The 17,739-nt window shown below is 39.9% G+C and overlaps 1 pseudogene; it reads left to right on the top strand.

Moving 5' to 3' along the window:
* The window catches only part of LOC143389830 (uncharacterized), a 192,430-nt pseudogene that overhangs the window by 162,886 nt on the left and 11,805 nt on the right, over positions 1 to 17,739 (top strand).

The raw sequence follows: 17,739 nt of genomic DNA, 5'->3' as shown, positions 1-17,739 counted from the left end.
TTGATAAAATCCTGAACTGTGTTCTCCCAGAGTAACTTGGTTTCATTTCTGGGACTGGGGGGGTGCAGTGAATTATGGCAAAATTTACTTTTCAGATGGTGTGCTCATCGTGGTCAACTGTGCCAACTCTTCAGCAGTATAGAGTTCTCCCAGTTAAGACTCTTAATGTTTTGTTTTTTTCAGAGCCTATGTCATCTTGGGGGTGATATTCCTTCTGTCATCCATATGTATAGTGGTCAAAGCCATCCATGACCTCTCAACTAGGCTGCTCCCAGAAGTGGTAAGGTTCTTCTTCTTCCTTAACAGTCTTTCCCAGTAGTACCAGCTCCTGTGCTGCCTCTCACCACAGATTTACTGGTGGGGGTTAGCAGGTTCAGAGAGAACGTACAACATTTTGGGGGGTCTGGAAGAACTCGTTTCGGGGACGCAAATGAGTTGGCAGAGCAAAGCACTGGGCAGGAGGAAGAAACTCCAAATATTTGAGCTGGTACTGGGTCTATGTTCTTCTCCTTAGGTCTTCTGATTAGTTTTAAAATAAGATGTCTTTGTTTTAATAAAGAAAAATTGAGTTATTTTGTGTAGCAGAGTGATCCAATCTGTATTGTTTATATCTGTTGTTCTGTATTCATTCAACGATTTCTGTAATAAGAATTATTTATTTTTTCCTTTGCACTTCAATTCAATGCATAAATCTATTCACATGAGTTTTTCTAGCACAGCTGATATTTGAATATAGAAACTGGAGGATACAATTTCATATTTAAATGTGTCTTGACTGCTTTGTTCTCTATGTGAGAGTCATTACCCAAACTCTTGACATTTTTTTTTCCTTTTCCCCTTTTGAATGCTAAGAAAAGAAATATTTTTAGAGTCTTGTTTCAGGCAATATTCATAGAAGGCAACTGATTTGGTTTCCAGAAGATGAAGATGCTGCCATTACAATAATTCTCTGTGTACAAGTTCAAAGCAGTTTGAGTGCAAAATACAGCTCTTTCCTCAGGATGTGATTTGATTTGAACTTGGCCACATATATCATCTTATATGAGGCCCAGACAGACATTTATTTCACTTTTGGAAGAACATTCTAATCCTCTTGGGGTGATCTATTGCATTTGTGTGTGTGTGTGTGTGTGTGTGTGTGTGTGTGTACATGTGTGTTAATGGGGATGGTGTAAATGAAGCAGGAAAATTCTATTGGATACAGTAGAGACACTGACATGCCTGTGTTCAGTTATTGTCTTCCTCCTTCTCAGGCTGAGATAACAGCATCCCTTTTAACTATCATTACCACAGTTGGCCCAAGGCTTATTCTCTAATAACTCAGTGACAGGGAGGAAAGATGGATGCCAGGGTAGGAATGCACACTTAGGGTAGTCACTCTTTCTCAGAACAGAGCTGGCTCAAGCAGATATTAGTGTAATACTCCTATGCTCTTCACATCCTAATTAGTGAATTCTCTCACTCTGATCTTCTGGTTGCCCAGGGCCTTGGACTCTTTCATCTTTTTCCTCTATCAAGCTTGCTATCCCATTTTCCAGTCTTTCTGAATCTAAGTTATGAAGTCACTGAGGATAACTTTACATGTTGAATGACTGATAACATTTTTGCATTTTTCAGGGCAGGAAAATATGCTTCAACTTTAAGAAATGTTTATTAGTGGAAATTTTCAGCATTAACCAGTCAGCACATTAATTTACTTAGGCATTAAAAGTCAATTTCCAGCAGGGCTAACTTGATGTTGGATGGATGACTGTGTTCACAGCTCTTGTAGAGAGCCTCCTTGTGTTTTTCTTGGTAGGTGAACCACTTTTCACAGGGAACATTCTCTTATTATCCCATGTGTACAACTCTTCTTTTTGGGGGGCAGGTACTGGGGATTGAACTATGGGGTGCTCAACCAGTGAGCCACATTCCCAGCCCTATTTTGTATTTTGTTAGAGACAGAGTCTCACTGAATTGCTTAGCACCTTTCTATTGCTGAGGCTGGCTTTGAACTCGTGATCCTCCTGCCTCAGCTTCCTGTCCTACTGGGATTACAAGTATGTACCACAGTGCCAGACCCATGTGTGTACTCTTAAGCAAAGCTAACCAACTTAAATTCCATGTCATGGTAGAAATATCTACCGTGATGCCCTGCTCCAGGTAGAGTTCACAGGGGGTGAAGAGCTCCATGGTTGTGCCCAAAACGAATCCTTCCTTGGGGAACCCATACTTACTGCAGTGTTTTATACATTATGAAAATGTCTCATATATATATATGTATATATACACACATACATATATATGTATATATACATATATACATTTATATCCATATATATGTATATATATACATATATACATTTATATATACATATATATACATACATATATATGTGTGTATATATACACATATATATTATTTCATTTATATATTATATACATTTATATTTATTTATTTGATCCTTCAGCACTATAAACAGTTTAAAAAGGGGCTTTCAAACTGCACAAGCTCCCTCCTGCATAGCAGGAGACCTCCTATTTGAGTGGCACACAGGGACCAGATAAAATGCAGGTCATGGCCAAAGATTTTTCAATACCAGGTCTTCTGATTTCTTTGCTCTGTGCAAGAAGCTTCTGGATGTCAAGAGGCTATCAACAAGCCCCCAACCTCTGGCCTGCAGTAAATCAGAGTGAGCATTTATTCCATAATGCTTTATGTAAATTAAGATTTATACACTCAGATGCTGCAGAACCCAGTCCTCAAACAAGAACAGGAGAAGCCAACCAGATCTGTAGCTACCGGAGATATGAACGTTCTGTCCTCCCCCTGAGTTTTTATATCAGAATATGAGCCAGTGTTGCCAGGTCAAGCAGCAAGGTTTGAGGAAAAAATAGAAACCTGTGTCTACTGTGAAATAAATTGGCAACTAATTAAAAAAATAAAAATGAAAACCCTGCCTGGGAGTGGGAGGATACTTTCATGCAGGTCAAATAAAACATGGCTCTTGCCTGAATGCAGGGAGTTTGCTAATTCTCGTGGATGCCAGGCTGTAAGTAGGATCTGGATGAAACCAGGCTCCAGGGTCTTAGGGCCTTAATGTCATGAACTTCCTTCCCAGTTATACCTGTGGCCTTTGCCCCGGCTGTGGAGCTGTAGTTTCACATTTGATTTCTATTTAGTCTGAAGCCATGTTTTCCCTCCTATAACCCTGTTCCCTGGGCTGCTTTCTTTTTAATTCAGCTGCACAATTTTCTGAGAGTAAATGGAAGAATGAGTCAGTTTTGAATAAGAGAGCTGTGCAGTTGGGAATTACCCAACCATGAAGTCAGCTGGCTCTGAGCCTCTGTGGCGTTGACAGCCATGCCAGCCCCTCAGGGCTTTGCTGGGGGAGGAATCAGGTCATCCTGGCTCTCTGGGGAACCCCAAACCAGACTCTGGGGCATCAGCTGTGAGCCTTCATAAGCAAGTAAGATAAGCCTTACCGCCTGCAGTCAGTGCCTTGTTTGGTTAATGGAACAGATTCCAAAAGAGCTGCTTCTGAAAATACCCAGACTGTAGTTCTTCTGGAAGTCAAAAGTTGGGCAGTACTGTGATAGAGTAGTCAATACTTGCCTTATGTTAATGGATTTCTATTTATTTATTTATAGCATGAAAGAGAACAACTTCTAAACAAAAATGAGCAAAATGAGCAGGTACCCTCTGACTGCCTTACTTACTGCACCTTATTTATTTCATTTATTTATTGACAAATAAAACTTGTTACATAACAAGCTGTTTTGATGAGTCTAGGTTGTGGATGTCTAATATGGATTGCTTTAAAAGAAGCATGGTGCTCTCTCTGTTTTTACTCCAATACTGCCTTGTTTTCATAAGAACTGGCAGGTGGTTATGCTTCTCCTTTTTGCTAGCATACAGGCTCTGAGGCAGCAGCCTGGATTTGAACCCTGGTCCAGGGCTGTCTTGGCTCCTGGTACTTTTTGAGGCCTGGTCCTCCTGTCTGTTCTCTTTCTCCTTATGTTCCCAGAGGGCCATGCTGCCAAGGGCTATGCTACAGGAAGGATGCCTAGGCCCCTAGCTATACTTTCCCTGTCTTTCTGGCTATTCTTGCCACCCCTGCCCCTTACCCCACAGCATCACCCTCTGCACCTGAGACCACTGACCAGGGCACCTCTGCTACCTTGTCTCTTAAAAGACCCATTTGGGGTGAACTAAGAAGTCTTAGAACATTCAGCAGGACAAGTAGAGAACAGGGGGACATAGGAAACTTGGACCCTGTGGAAGGCACAGCCAGCATGACTGCTGAGACTCTGTCTAGTTGTGACTTTCCTCTCTGCTTTTCCCCTATTTACTGTATGATCACAGGCATATCACATGCCCTCTATGAACCTTCGTTTCCTTGTGTTTAACTTAATACTTAGGTTAGAGATTTATAATAAGGATCAGATGAGCAATTAGAAATAACTGCCACTGGGAGACATTTCTTCTGTAATTGGCTCTTCAGGTTCTGCTTTTTGAGGTTTCTGAATTGCTAATCAAAGTTACCCCAACTTTTGAGATCTGTGGTAATTTCAGGCTGGGCCTTTCAGTCCCTTTTTCTTGTCTCCTGGTCTTCCTCTTATTCAGGACCGCACACTGCCCAATGGCAGCTACTCTGATGCTTGACTTTGGTGAAACCCTGACCCTTGGGGATTTTGCTGTGGTTTCCTGGATGGGTTGATAAGTGCTCTCCTGCAGTCTTCAGGTGGCCATAGCTAACTCTGGGCCACACTCACAGAACATAGAATGCACTATCAGAATACCTGACTGTGAAACCTAACCAACCACTCCTTAGCTGGGTGACTTTTAGGAAACCATTTCTCCTCTGTAAGAATCATTTCCTCACTTGTTAAATAGGTATAGTACCACCAACATCACAGCAGAGATTGTAGAAAGCAAATGACATAATGAATGTGGTATTGCCTTATAAACTGTCACATGTTTTGCACAGGAAGGAGATGGTAGTATTTGATTCCAAGGCTCTAGAATCCAAGTTGTTGCTTGTGAGCTCACTGTTCTGATCTGTGACCACCCTGTTATCTTCTTCTGCCTTTGGAGGACCATGACTTCTTTGCCTTGAGCTCTTGGCCAGTGTCTGGGCCCAACCTCCTGAAGTGGTCATGTTGTCAATTATGCTGATTCCCATGATAATTACAGTAGTCCTACATGGCCACATGTTGCTACTAATAATAATTGCTACTTGAATGTCACTTTATCTCTAGGCACTGGAGATATAGAGTTAAATAGCAGTAATGGCTAAAGATTTTACATTGCTCTGTGGAGTACTTCTCAGAAGACTTGCCTTTTGCTCCCAAGGAGCTCACAGTTGGGGAGAGCCCCAAAAGCTGATATAGTCTGTTTGAGGTGAAAAGTCTCTTGATAGAGTGTCACATGAGAACAGAGAGAAGACTTTGTATCAGCTGGGATGCGGGGATCTGTGCTGGGAACTTCCTGGAGGGCAGAATCTCCATTCTTCTGAAGGACAAGTGGGTGTTGGCAAGACCAGTGATAGCAGGGTGGGAGGAAGGAGCAGGAGCAGGAGGAGGGGGAGGTGGTGGCCATTCCAGGCAGAATGGCTGCAGGAGCCACTGGTTCCTGGTAAACCTCTTGTTTCTCCCATATCTTTGTTCTCTGTTTACACAAGAGCCTCAGAGTATAAGAAGTACAGAGAGAAGGGGAAAATAAGGAAAAGAAGAGGAAGCAAGAGGCTTAATAACTGTGTTGTAAATCAGGAACAATTCCTTAGCAAAATTTTGTTTCTTCTCCCTTGAATACCAAGGGAGCCCTGCAAGATGCCCTTTGTCTGTCTCCCCACTGTTTTGGCATAATAATGCATCCCACCCACCAGAGCAAAGCAGCTTCACTCCAGCAATAACAGGGAGCCCCTTGATTGCTCATTTTCTTACAGGCAACTGTCACTAGCTTCATATTGTTTGTGTCCAGGCCCTGTAGACTGTGAGGGTGGTGTCTAGCAGGGCAGTAGTTTTCTATCAGGGGTGACTTGTCCAACAGGTCTTGCTGAAGTGTCCCACTCTTGAAGACTGGGGAGCTCTCCAGTGGGGATGCATGTGCTCCCAGAAGACTCTGAGATGGGACTGTACTCTCATGAACAAAGGAGGAAATGGAACTCTTGTAAAAAGTGTTTTAGGTCTGTAAGTCCGTAGTCAAAAAACTTTCCTCAAGGATCTTCTTGTCTGTAGAAGTGGCAGTCAATCTTAGATCTATAGGCTCTTGTGTTTGCAGGTGTTTGGGCTTGTAACTCAGGTTTGTAGGAGTTCTTTTCATGTTCTTCAGCCATTATTACCTTGGCTATTAGTGACTCTTCAGCTTGCAGGGGGATGGAAATGGCTTGTCCTGCCTCTTTTCCATGCCCCTATCTTTAGTGCAAGGTTCCACTTGCTTTCTCCCACTGGTCCATCTCTTGAACACAGGGCTTCTCCCCTCCACACAGTCAGCCTTCTGAGGTCTCTCCTTGCCCATGTCCTTGGAAATCTCCCTCTTATACTCATCCATTCTCTTCCTGCTATCTTCAGTTACTTTTTACTTGCTACTTCCTACCTAGGTGTTGACTTTCAAGCTCCTTGACCATTCTTATAGTGGTTTATCTGCAGACACTCCCGTCTTCACATTCTTTTCTAGTTCCAGCTCTGCCTCCCCTCAGCCTGCCCCTGCCAGTAGATCTTCATGGCATCCCTTTTGAGAGAGGAAACATTTAACAGAAAAAAAGGAAACGAGGTAGAGGGCAGTAAAGGTTTGGGCAAAGTGAGTGTTTTCCTGGCATTGCTTCCTACTCAGTCAGCTTGTCATCCCTGGGTTTTCTGAAGCGAGTGTCTCATCCCTGGATTGAATTTCTAAAGGCTGTATAAGAAGTGAGTGCTCTGAGCCTATATAGCACTGGGATTTCTTAATCCAGTGGGAGCTGAAGGCAGGAAGGCAGATACCAACTTAGCCACTTTCTGCCTTAAGGAACCTGGGCAGGTTGTTTGATTTTTCTCTACCTCAGTTTGTCTGTTGTAAAATGCAAATAATGGTACCTTCATGGTACAATTGTTAATAAAATTAAAAAGTTACAGGGATTTGCTCAGCATATAACTATTGAATGAGTGTTGGCTAATATTATTGTTGCGCTAGAGAAGAGGCTTCTCAGAAAACTGGCTGACCTTTTTTGATGTCTTTAGTGCTGCAAGATTAGGCTGTATTGAGCCATCCAGGAAATGCCTTCCCTGATGCTCTTTTCAGCCCAGGTTGGTGATGTTATAGATGCTTTCTGGTGCAGTAACCTATAATTCCTGGATCTTCCATCAGCAATAGAGACTTATTTTTCAGTATGATATACTATCGCACACAACTCTAAATTGAATTTAGGAGTGGTATTGACTAGTACTTAAGAAAAATAGTATTAACTACTACTTAATAAGGCCCTTAGCATGCTCCTGCCTCTATCTTTCCATCACTGCATAAAGAAAGGCAGCAATTTGTGGTATTAGAATGTCAGCAACATCCCATTCCTGTTTCTTCAGACAGAATAATTCCATCACCTCAGCAAGATTGGCCTCTTATTTGTCTTAGTGTCAAGAATCAAGAAACTTCTGAGAGAAGAGAACTGAGCACTGATAAAGGCAGATCATTATTGTTTTGAATTAATTCATGGAGAACACAAAGCCCAGAAATAAACCCACACATATCTGGTCAATTGTTGTTGCAAGGTGCCAAGGTAACTCAATGGGGGAAAGGAAAGTCTCTTTGACACATAGTCCTGGACCAACTGGATAGCCATATGGACAAAAAAGGACATTAACTCTTATACAAAAGTATAAGCCTTAATGTAAAACCTAAAGCTGTAAAATATCTATTAAAAAAGAGAGAAAATTGGTACAATACTGAGGTAGGCAAAAGTTTCTTAGATATGTCCCCCAAAGCATGAACATAAACAAAACAATGAAAATTGTGCTTCTTAAAAATCAGAAATCTTTGTTCTTCCAAAATACCAGGAAGAAGATAACAAGGTAGCACAAACAACATATATATCTATGGAGAACCACTTTGTAAGAAGATAACTAACCAATAAGAAAATTGGAAAAATAGGTAAACAAATAGTTCATAAGAATAGACAGATGAATGTCTAATAAGCCATATAAACATGTTCAACATTATTAGTCATCATGGAATTACAAATTAAAAATGTATTCAGAATATCTAAAACAAAACAAAACAAAAATTCCCAGAGACCAAATATGTGTGGGGCATCTAGACTTCTCAGAAACTGATAAGAGATTAAAATGGTACATCCAGTTTGGAAAACAATTCAGATTTTTCTTTAAAAGCTAACCATTTTCTGCCTGGCCTAGTCATCCCATCTTTAGGTATTTATGCAAGTGAAATGAAAATATATCTGCACAAAGACTACACAGATGTGTGTTGTAGTTTTATTTATGTCAAAAGTTGGAAACAACCTAGAGGTTTATCAACAGGTGAATGGACAAGCCAGTTGCAGTATATCTGTACCATGGGCTACTTGGCAATAAAAAGGCACTACTATTGAATGAATCAGCACAGGTGAATCTCAAAATAATTAATGAGGGTATCCAGGCAAGCAAAAAAGTAAGTACTATGTGACTCCATTTATTTAAAACAATTATCAATAATCTCAAAAATATTTGGGAATGAATCTGAAGAGGTAAAAGACCTCTACAATGAAAATTATAGAACAATGAAGAAAGAAATTGTAGAAGACACTAGAAGATGGGAAGACTTTCCATGTTCTTGGATAGGCAGAATTAATATTATCAAAATGGCTGTATTACCAAAAGTAAGCTACAGAATCAATGCAATATCAGAATACCAATGACAATGTCATTCTTCACAAAACTAGCATAAATAAGTCCTAAAATTCATATGGAAGAATAAAAAACCCAGAATAGCCAAAGCAAGCCTGAGTAATAAGAACTATGCTGGGGACACCACAATACCTAATCTCAAATTAAGCTACAAAGCTGTGGTCACAGAAATAGTGTGGTACTGGAATAAACACAGACCCAAAGACAGTGGCATAAAAAGGAAGACACAGAGACAAAGCCATATAAGCACAGTCATCTTATCCTTGACAAGGGTGCCAAAAAGATACGTAGGAGAAGATAGCCTTTTTAGCAAATATGCTGGGCAAACTGGATATTCATATGTAGAAGAGTGAAACTAGATCTCTTTCTCTCACTCTGCCTAAAAGTCAACTCTATGGATCAAAGACCTAGGAATTTGACCAAAAACACTAACTGCTAGATGAAAATATAGGGTCAAGATTCCAAAACATTGGCACAGACACCAACTTCCTTAACAAAACCCCTAAAGCTCAAGAAATAAAACCAAAATTCAGTGACTGGGATGGCATCAAATTTAAAAGCTTCTGCACAATAAAGGAAACAATAAGGAAGTGAAGAAAAAGACAATAGAATGAGAGAGAATCTTTACTACTCTTCCTACAGGGGATTAATATATTAAGAACTCTTAATATATTAAGAACTCAAAAAACTTAATACCAAAAAAAAATCCCAGAATATCCAATCAATAGTTGGGCAAATGAGCAGAAGAAATACAAATGACCAACAAACATGAAAAAATGTTCAACATCCTTAGCAGGGAAATGCAAATCAAAACTATACTGAAATTTCATCTCCATTTAGAATAACAATCACTGAGAATACAAATAATAATAAATGCTGGTGAAGGTATAAGAAAAAATGGTACATTTATATATTGTTGGTGGGACCAATTAGTACAACCATTCTGGAAAACACTATGGAGATTCCTCTGAAGACTAGGAATGAACCACCATGTATTTCCCAGCCATCTCAGTCCTTGGTATTTATCCCAATGAATACTGTAATAATACCTTCATACCCATGCTTATATCAGCACAATTCCCAAGAGCCAAGTTGTGGAACCAACATAGGTGCCTTTCAACAGATGAATGGATAAACAAAATATGGTATGTAAACACAATGGAATTTTACTCAGCCATAAAATAGAATGAAATTATGTCATCTGCTGGTAAATGGAACTAGAAAACATCATGCTAAGTGAAATAAGCCAGACTCGGAAAGTCAAGGATGGAATGTTTCCTCTTATGAGAGAGAGAGAGAGAGAGAGAGAGAGAGAGAGAGAGAGAGAGAGAGAGAAAGAGAGAGAGAGAGAATAAGAAAAAGGAATAAAACAATAATAGAAAGCAAATTAGTAGAAAAAATGGGTGGGGAAAGCAAAGAAAAGTCACTGAGGAAGGAGAGTGAACAAGTTAGCTGCATTATGAATATAGTATAATAATCTCACTAGTATGGATAAATATGCACCAGCAAAAAAATTTAGATACAAGTTTATCTGTATGACAGAAAGCAGATAGCAGTTGTCTGAGGATATAGGTAGAGTGAGGGAGGAATTATTAAGGAATCATAAGGATACTTTAGGAGTGATGGAAATATTTGGTTTGGGCCATAATTTTACAGGTATAAAATATGTTAATGTTGATCAAAGCATACACTTTAAATACATTCAGTTCAAGTACATCCGGGGACTGTGCCTGGCCCCAAAGAACCTTATGTTGCTAAGCCAGATAGGAATCCTGTGGAGAGTCCTATATTTTCTGTGAAGGAAGGTTTTATTTTCCTGAGTGTGAGCTGAACATTTAGTACCTGGGATGTTGACAGCACTGTTAAGTTATATTATAAATAGATAATATAAGAAGACAAAGTGTACAATTAGAGGGGCAAATGTAAATAGTAGGCTAAATATAATAGCTGTCACCAGAGGCAGATATTAAGAGGAGCTTTTGTGAAAACATGACTGATCCACCCAGTTGCCAGAAACACCCATGAAGTGCCTGTGGGTGGTTCAGGCTCCTGAGGCCATTAACCCTAGTAAACCTCTAGAAGCGTGGGCAGTTAATCCTTTTGGTCTATTGCGTACAATATGTTCATCAGTTAAGTGCTACCTAGCACATGACTGTACAGGAGTCTGATTGATTGGTTCTTTTCCTCCGTCTAGAAAGCTTGAATTCTAATCAGGATATGTTGTCTGTTATACCTCTTTGTATTTTCCACCTCAAAAAAGTGTCTTTTTTAAACATTTTGTTTGATGTCCCATTAGACCTTCATGATGTTTCTGAAGTAGGCAGAGGCGTTAGACCCACTGCCATTTTATAACAAGGAAACAAATCCTCAGATAAAAAAAGAAAACATCTCGGTCTAGACTACATAATACCAGTGTCAGAGATACATGGCAGGTGGGATTAGATCTCTTGATAAATAGTTGAGGGTTCTTTCTGGTCTACAAATTGCCCTCCTGTACTACCACAGAATTTGAGCCTTCATGAAAAGCTTTTACCACTGTTTTCCAATGGAGGAAATATGGCCTAGACACTTAGTCTCACAGAAGATTCTGAATACATTACAAGCCCAGGACTTTCCTTCATTCTACTCTATGGGAATGAGCCCCCTGAACCCTCCTGTTTACAGTAGCTATGGTGGTTCTGCCTTGGCTGGTACCATGAAGATCCATCTTAGGGGGCTTCAGGAATAGAGGAACAAAATGGAGGAGGGAGTCTTGTCCTCCTGCCTCTAAGTTTGCACAAAGCATGGGTGTGAAAATATCATTACAATATTCACTCTGCTCCCTCTCTTCACCCCCAGCCTATACTAGGGGCATCTGTGTATTTAAGGACAGGAGTGTTTATCCAAGATGGGTGTTGCTGTATGAAGGTTGAGTACTTTGCTATTCAAATACCTCTGTACTTGACCTTGGGAAACTTCTTTAATCTCTTGGTACTTTTTTTCCCATCTGGAATGTGAGAACAAACTAACGTAGCACTTTTTTCCCCCTCTGTGTGAGGTTTTGAGAGTGCTTTCTTTCAGAGAAGAAAAAGAAATTATTTCAAAGGGTATTTATTTAACAGTTTAATGTAAATGGTTTTTTTTTATTCACTTCTCTAAATATAATGAAGAACACCATCCTCATAATAGTTCTAGACTTTTTGTTTATTGTTTGGATAGTGAAGAAATCATAGTGAATGCTTTTTTTATTTCCCAAACTCAGACTAAAATATGCCTGTGTATATGGTGCACACAATACATCCTAGTACAGCAGAGTGGTGGAGAATAGGTTCTTCCCCATGACAAGGGCTCCTCCTATAAGTGACTTGCACTCCATCCTCCTTTCTTCTGTTACTTTGGAATGTTCTGCCTGGTGATCAACATGTAAATGTTTGTTACTGGGTTGATAGGGAAACACTGGATATGTTTCAGAGATATTGTTTTGAGGCACTCAAGTAGAATTTCTTAAGCCTTGAATAATCCTCTTAAAATGAGCTTTTTGATCATTCTGGTTCCTTGGGGGGGGGTAAAGAAATTCTGAGACCAGCATGGCTAAATACAGCCTCTTTTCCCCCAAGACCTTTTCCAAGTACAGGTTGAACAGGAAACCAGGGTGGCTGTGGGTGCTTGTGAAGGTGAGCTGTGTGAGGAGGGGTCTCCATCCTCTTTATTTTCTGGAAAGTTGACTGTTTGAAAGAGGTGGGTTGTCTCCAGGGAAGGTTAGAAGAGGAAACAGCCTTGAGGAGCCGGGTGTTTGACAGTTCTCCTTTCTGCTGGGTGAAGCAAGCAGCCCTGGTAAAGTTAGCCTTGCCCTTTGTTAGGGCTTGAGCATCCAGCTGTGCTTGGTGAGCCGCACGATCACATTAACCACTTCCTTGCTATAAATATATATATCTCCCATGATTCTTTTTTTCTCTGCTTGAACCTGACAGATATACCAGAAATTACTGCCCTGAAGTATTTTGTTTGCTTTTAATTTTTATCTTTGTTTGACATGTATGTGATTTAAATAGATGATTGTTCTTCAAGGCTCATATTAAAAAAAAACTAAAAAAAAAAAACAACCCCCTCTTCAGGGCAACCACTTAAAATCTTTCAACCTCCACATCCCTTGTTTTAATTTTTAAATTATTTTAATTTTTGCCATAGTGGGGATTGAGCTCAGGGCTTCACCTGTGCTAGGCAAGCTCTCTACCACTAAGCCTTTAACCATAGCTCCTTCAACCTCTGAATTTCTCAGCAACATGTAGATGTTTCTGCTTCTTGATTTTTCAGTTATAAGCATGATTTATTGACTATCTACTCTGGGTGACCGCTATTGCCTAATTATTCCATCCTCCTGGTATATTTAGATTATATCAGCATTCAATGTTGTTATTATGACTATAAATGTTATTCATAGCTGAGCTCTTAAGTCTTTTATTCCTTTCTTGCATTCTGTTTTGTGTTTCCTGGTACTAATAAATAAGTATGTGATATAAATGGGTGTTCCTGAGCTGAGCATGTTCCAATCAACTCCATGGTTGTCATCTTGGGATCCCATCCATTTCAATCCTGGGAATTCATTTTACTTTTCTCTTGGGATGTGTCTCACTCAATCCTGTGTTATTGTCTTTCATGATTTACTCCCTTGTTTTGGAGGAACATACCCTCTGGTAGCTTCCTGGGAACAGATATAAGAAAACAATTTTTTTTATTCAACTTTGAATATCTGAAAATGTTCTGTTCTCATATTTTATGTAGAATTTTGGATGGAAATGAGTTTATTCTTAGAATTTTAAAGTCTTTCATATGTTGTTGTTTCATTTCCACTGTGGCTTTAGCGATGTCTAATGCTATTTAAATAACTAATACTTTATTTAAAACAAAACCCAGCTGGTTTTTTTGATGCTTTTATTGAATTGTTTATTTCTTTTGTTTTAAATTCTAAGAACTTTATTTTGTGTTTATTCTTTTTTAAAATAGTATTTGCAAGATAATATTAAAAATATTTTAAATTTTCCTGATATTTAGAATATCACCTATATCTGATGATGTTTAATGATAATATTTTAAAACATTTTCTTCTCCTGGATATCACTTTACCTAGTGACATTTTTCTATTTGTTTTCGTCTCTTTTTTTTCCATATTAGATGACTTCCCAAATTCTAGGAATTATTGGAAATGGATGAATATATGTGTGTGTGTGTGTGTGTATATATATATATATATATATAATATATATATATATATATATATATATATATATATATTATATATATATATAGTGTGTTATTCCATCCTCTTAATATATTTAGATTATTATTTTGATTATATTATTATTTGATTATATTGTGTGTGTATGGGTGATGCTTTTTAAATGTGATCTTAATTGTAGGGCAGGGTTTTTAAGCTGGCATTTGGATTTGGATGGAATTTAGAGATATGTGAATTTGAATAGAGAAGAAAATGTCTTTACTTTCATTTAACCTCTTGGAAATTTAGCAATCTCTTCAGTCCTAAAACTAGACAATAAAACACAGTAATATACTAGAGCATTATTATTTGTCACTAATAAATTATGAATCTTCATCTGAAATTAGTTTCGGTGGATATCTCAAAATGTTTGTGCTGGTTATAACTCAAAATTATGAACTTATTAGATCTGCTATTAGATTTTACAATTTAACACATCTAGAAATACTTAGTTACTAAGGCACAATTTTTTTATGTTTTATTAACTGTATGTTAATATAATTGGTTTTCTTTGAGAATCTATGTATTTTATACTCTCAGTTATTTTTATTTTTATTATTGTTTTTTTGTTGTTGTTCTCTCAAGTTAGAGGAATCCCCTGGGCAGCAGGTCCCCTGGTCCCCCTCTACACTAGGCAGTAACCCCACCCTCAGCTGAACCTAATATGTCCTGTGTGGGGTGTGAGCAGAGGGTAGGGGACTGGGTAAGGGTGGGGGTGTCTTTCTTTTTCTCTCTGTGATGAGTGTACTCTCTCCTCTACTGAGACCAGCATGAATATACCCTGAGTAGTGGTGGAGCAGGTCTGGGCTTCTTAAGATTTTGTCAATAAATCCTTTGGCTTTTAGTGCCTTCCTCATTTAGGGAATGACTTGTGGCATTTCTTCCTGAGCCTCAGGGAATTTGGGGGTATGCTTTGACATGGTGCTTCTTGACCACCCCTCTCTGCCCTGCTCCATGAAGGCAGCTACCACTCTTGCTATCTACCTTCCGGCCTCACATAATTTTGTGGCTGTTGTCCTTCTCTTGTTTTCTTTGTCCTTGTGAGTTCATCCCTTAAAAAAAATCAAAACCAACCAACCAAACAAACAACAAACACTGCTATCATTTAATCGACTTGCAAAAGCTGAATGCACATGCACTTTCAAATGTTCTAACGTTGTAGATTGAGTTTCTTTTATTTAGCTAAAACTGAAATTCAGCCCTGATGGCCATTTTAGAGCAAAAAAAAAAAATTCTTTTTTTTAAGGTTTAAAAAGCAGTGGATTTTAGATTGGGTAGATAGGGCTTTTAATGCCTTCAACATCCCTGGATAGCTGTGGGACCTGACCCTGGAGAAGATTACTGAACCACTCTGTTTAAGGTCCATCATTTCCACATAACAGGGATCTTGCGATGGTTAGATAAAAATAAAATTGAATTGTGCATTGAGCATTTGGAAAAGAGCCCCATTTGTAATGGGAATTAACAGATGGTATTATCTTGTTACTACTGTTATTTAAGGAATTCTCTAGTTTGATACTAGGGCATCCACGTGGTGTTCCTACCAACAGCCAGGAGGTTCCACTTTGTCGAAGAGCAGAGATATTCAGGGATGGCAGTGCCTCTGTGTTAATGAGGGCTTTGCTGAGGGGATGTCATGGTTTCAGTGAACCCCAAAGGTAACACTTGCTTTAAATACCTATGGTCATTTAAAGGGGAGGAAGGTGGGATCACCAGCGTGGCTCTTCTCAGATTTGCTGGCCACATTCAGGGATCAGAGCACTCACCTCAGAGACTCTTGCAGTACTTGTCCTGCATTAGAAAACAGCAATCTGACAAATGCCTTAATTGACAGAAGTCAGGCTGCATCTTGGAGTAGCAGCCATGTGCCTCAAGGTGCCCTCCATGTCCCTGGCCAGTCAGGGCATGGCTGACAGTGCTGCACCCTTCCTTGTGGCTTCCCATGACCTTACCATCAACCTCAGCTTCGTGGTGCCCGGGGAGCTGGCATCTGCTCCTTTCCTGACACTGTGCAGGGCCTCACCTCTCAGGTTAGCCAGCTGGCCAGGAGAGACATGGGGCTGGGGCTCCCCAGTATGCCCATTAGCACCCCCCCCAGTGACCAGTCTGCATACCTGCTTGTCAAAGCATTAGTGCTTGCCATCCCCTTCATCCAAATGGTCTGATGCTAATTCAAAATTTTGAAGTCATTGAATATGAGTCCATTGCAATTTGTCAATATAATTTAATAACCAGGGGAAATTGGGGGCTGGTGCTTGGTATAATTTTCTCTACATCTGCCAGCTTTTCTCATGGATGGGGGTGGGGCAGGGGGGTGATGAAAAGATGCGGGGACGAGAGTGACTGTTTTAATTTCACCTGGGGCTGTGAATCAATATTCATTTATTATTCAGCCAGCACTAGCATTTCCCTGGATGATACTCAAGCACATGTAGTGTCAGGATGGTTTGAAATTTGTTCTCATTAGGAAGGTAAAGGATGCCTTTTTGCAGGCATAAGCAAGTGAGTCCTCTGAACTACCCACCTGCTGTCTCACAGCTTATGAAAAGAAACATGTGGGTGTGTGGACGAAAGGCCTGTTGTTTTTTCATTCTTGGTCTCTGTCTGGTGTCAGAGGCCACAGTTCATTGTGATCTGGAATTGCAACTTAAGCTCAACATAGGAGGTGACAACTGGTACTGATCGGGGGGGGGAATCTATCCAAGGTTTTCCAGTGAATAATACCATGAATACAAATATTTTGAGATGAGGCTGTATGGGAAGATGAGAGTGGAAGCCAGTAGGACAGAGAAACTTGGCATTACTATGTTAGAAACTAATGCAGACTGACAACTGCTGGAAACAAAGACCCCCTGCTCTGCATGAGGATGATAATGGATGAGAAGATGAATCAGCTTTACAGATATTAACTCACACCCCCACCTATTTTGGGGTGTAGAGGGCATTGGGTGGGAGTGATGGGCAGAGCAGGTTGGAAAGGGGAGAGGGATTGCACTGAGATGTCCTGAGAGCTGAGGTCTTCCTCAGTGATTGGACTGGCCCTTTTAGAGACTGCTGTAGGCCCGGATGGGAGGTTGTTCTAGAAGATTCTTCACCTCCTGACATTTCACTCTGATCTTTTGACCTGAAGGTACATCTCTTCTGAAGGCAGATGGTCTCCCAAATCAGGGGAAATGATTAGACCCTATCAGCCTCCCTCCTATTTAATTTTCTGCTCCTGGCATCAGTGATTGCCCAACTCCATTGGGAACCTGGCATCAGTGATTGCCCAACTCCATTGGGAACCTAAATAATGTCAGTAGAAGGCATTTAGATTGAATTATGAGAAGCCTTTCATGGGGAGGGCTGTGAAACAAATCACTAGAGTTAGACCCCAGGACCACACAGAACAAACCATTTATACCTGCACCATCATGGATGAATTTCAGAACATGTTCCTAGAGAAGCCAAATTTAGAAAACTAATACATACCTTCTGGAGAAATGAACCCATGGTTATTGAAGTCAGAAAGTGGTTGCAGAAGGCTGAGAAGGAATGAGGGAACCATCTGTGGTGTTGTTCTGTCAGGATGAGGTTAGCCCTGTGGTTTGCTGAATTTAAGGACCTACCTTGTTTGCTACTTTTTGGCC

This window comes from Callospermophilus lateralis, unplaced genomic scaffold (assembly GCF_048772815.1).
Source record: "Callospermophilus lateralis isolate mCalLat2 unplaced genomic scaffold, mCalLat2.hap1 Scaffold_66, whole genome shotgun sequence".
Taxonomy (NCBI): Eukaryota; Metazoa; Chordata; class Mammalia; order Rodentia; family Sciuridae; genus Callospermophilus; species Callospermophilus lateralis.
This window is presented reverse-complemented; position numbering and strand designations above follow the sequence as displayed.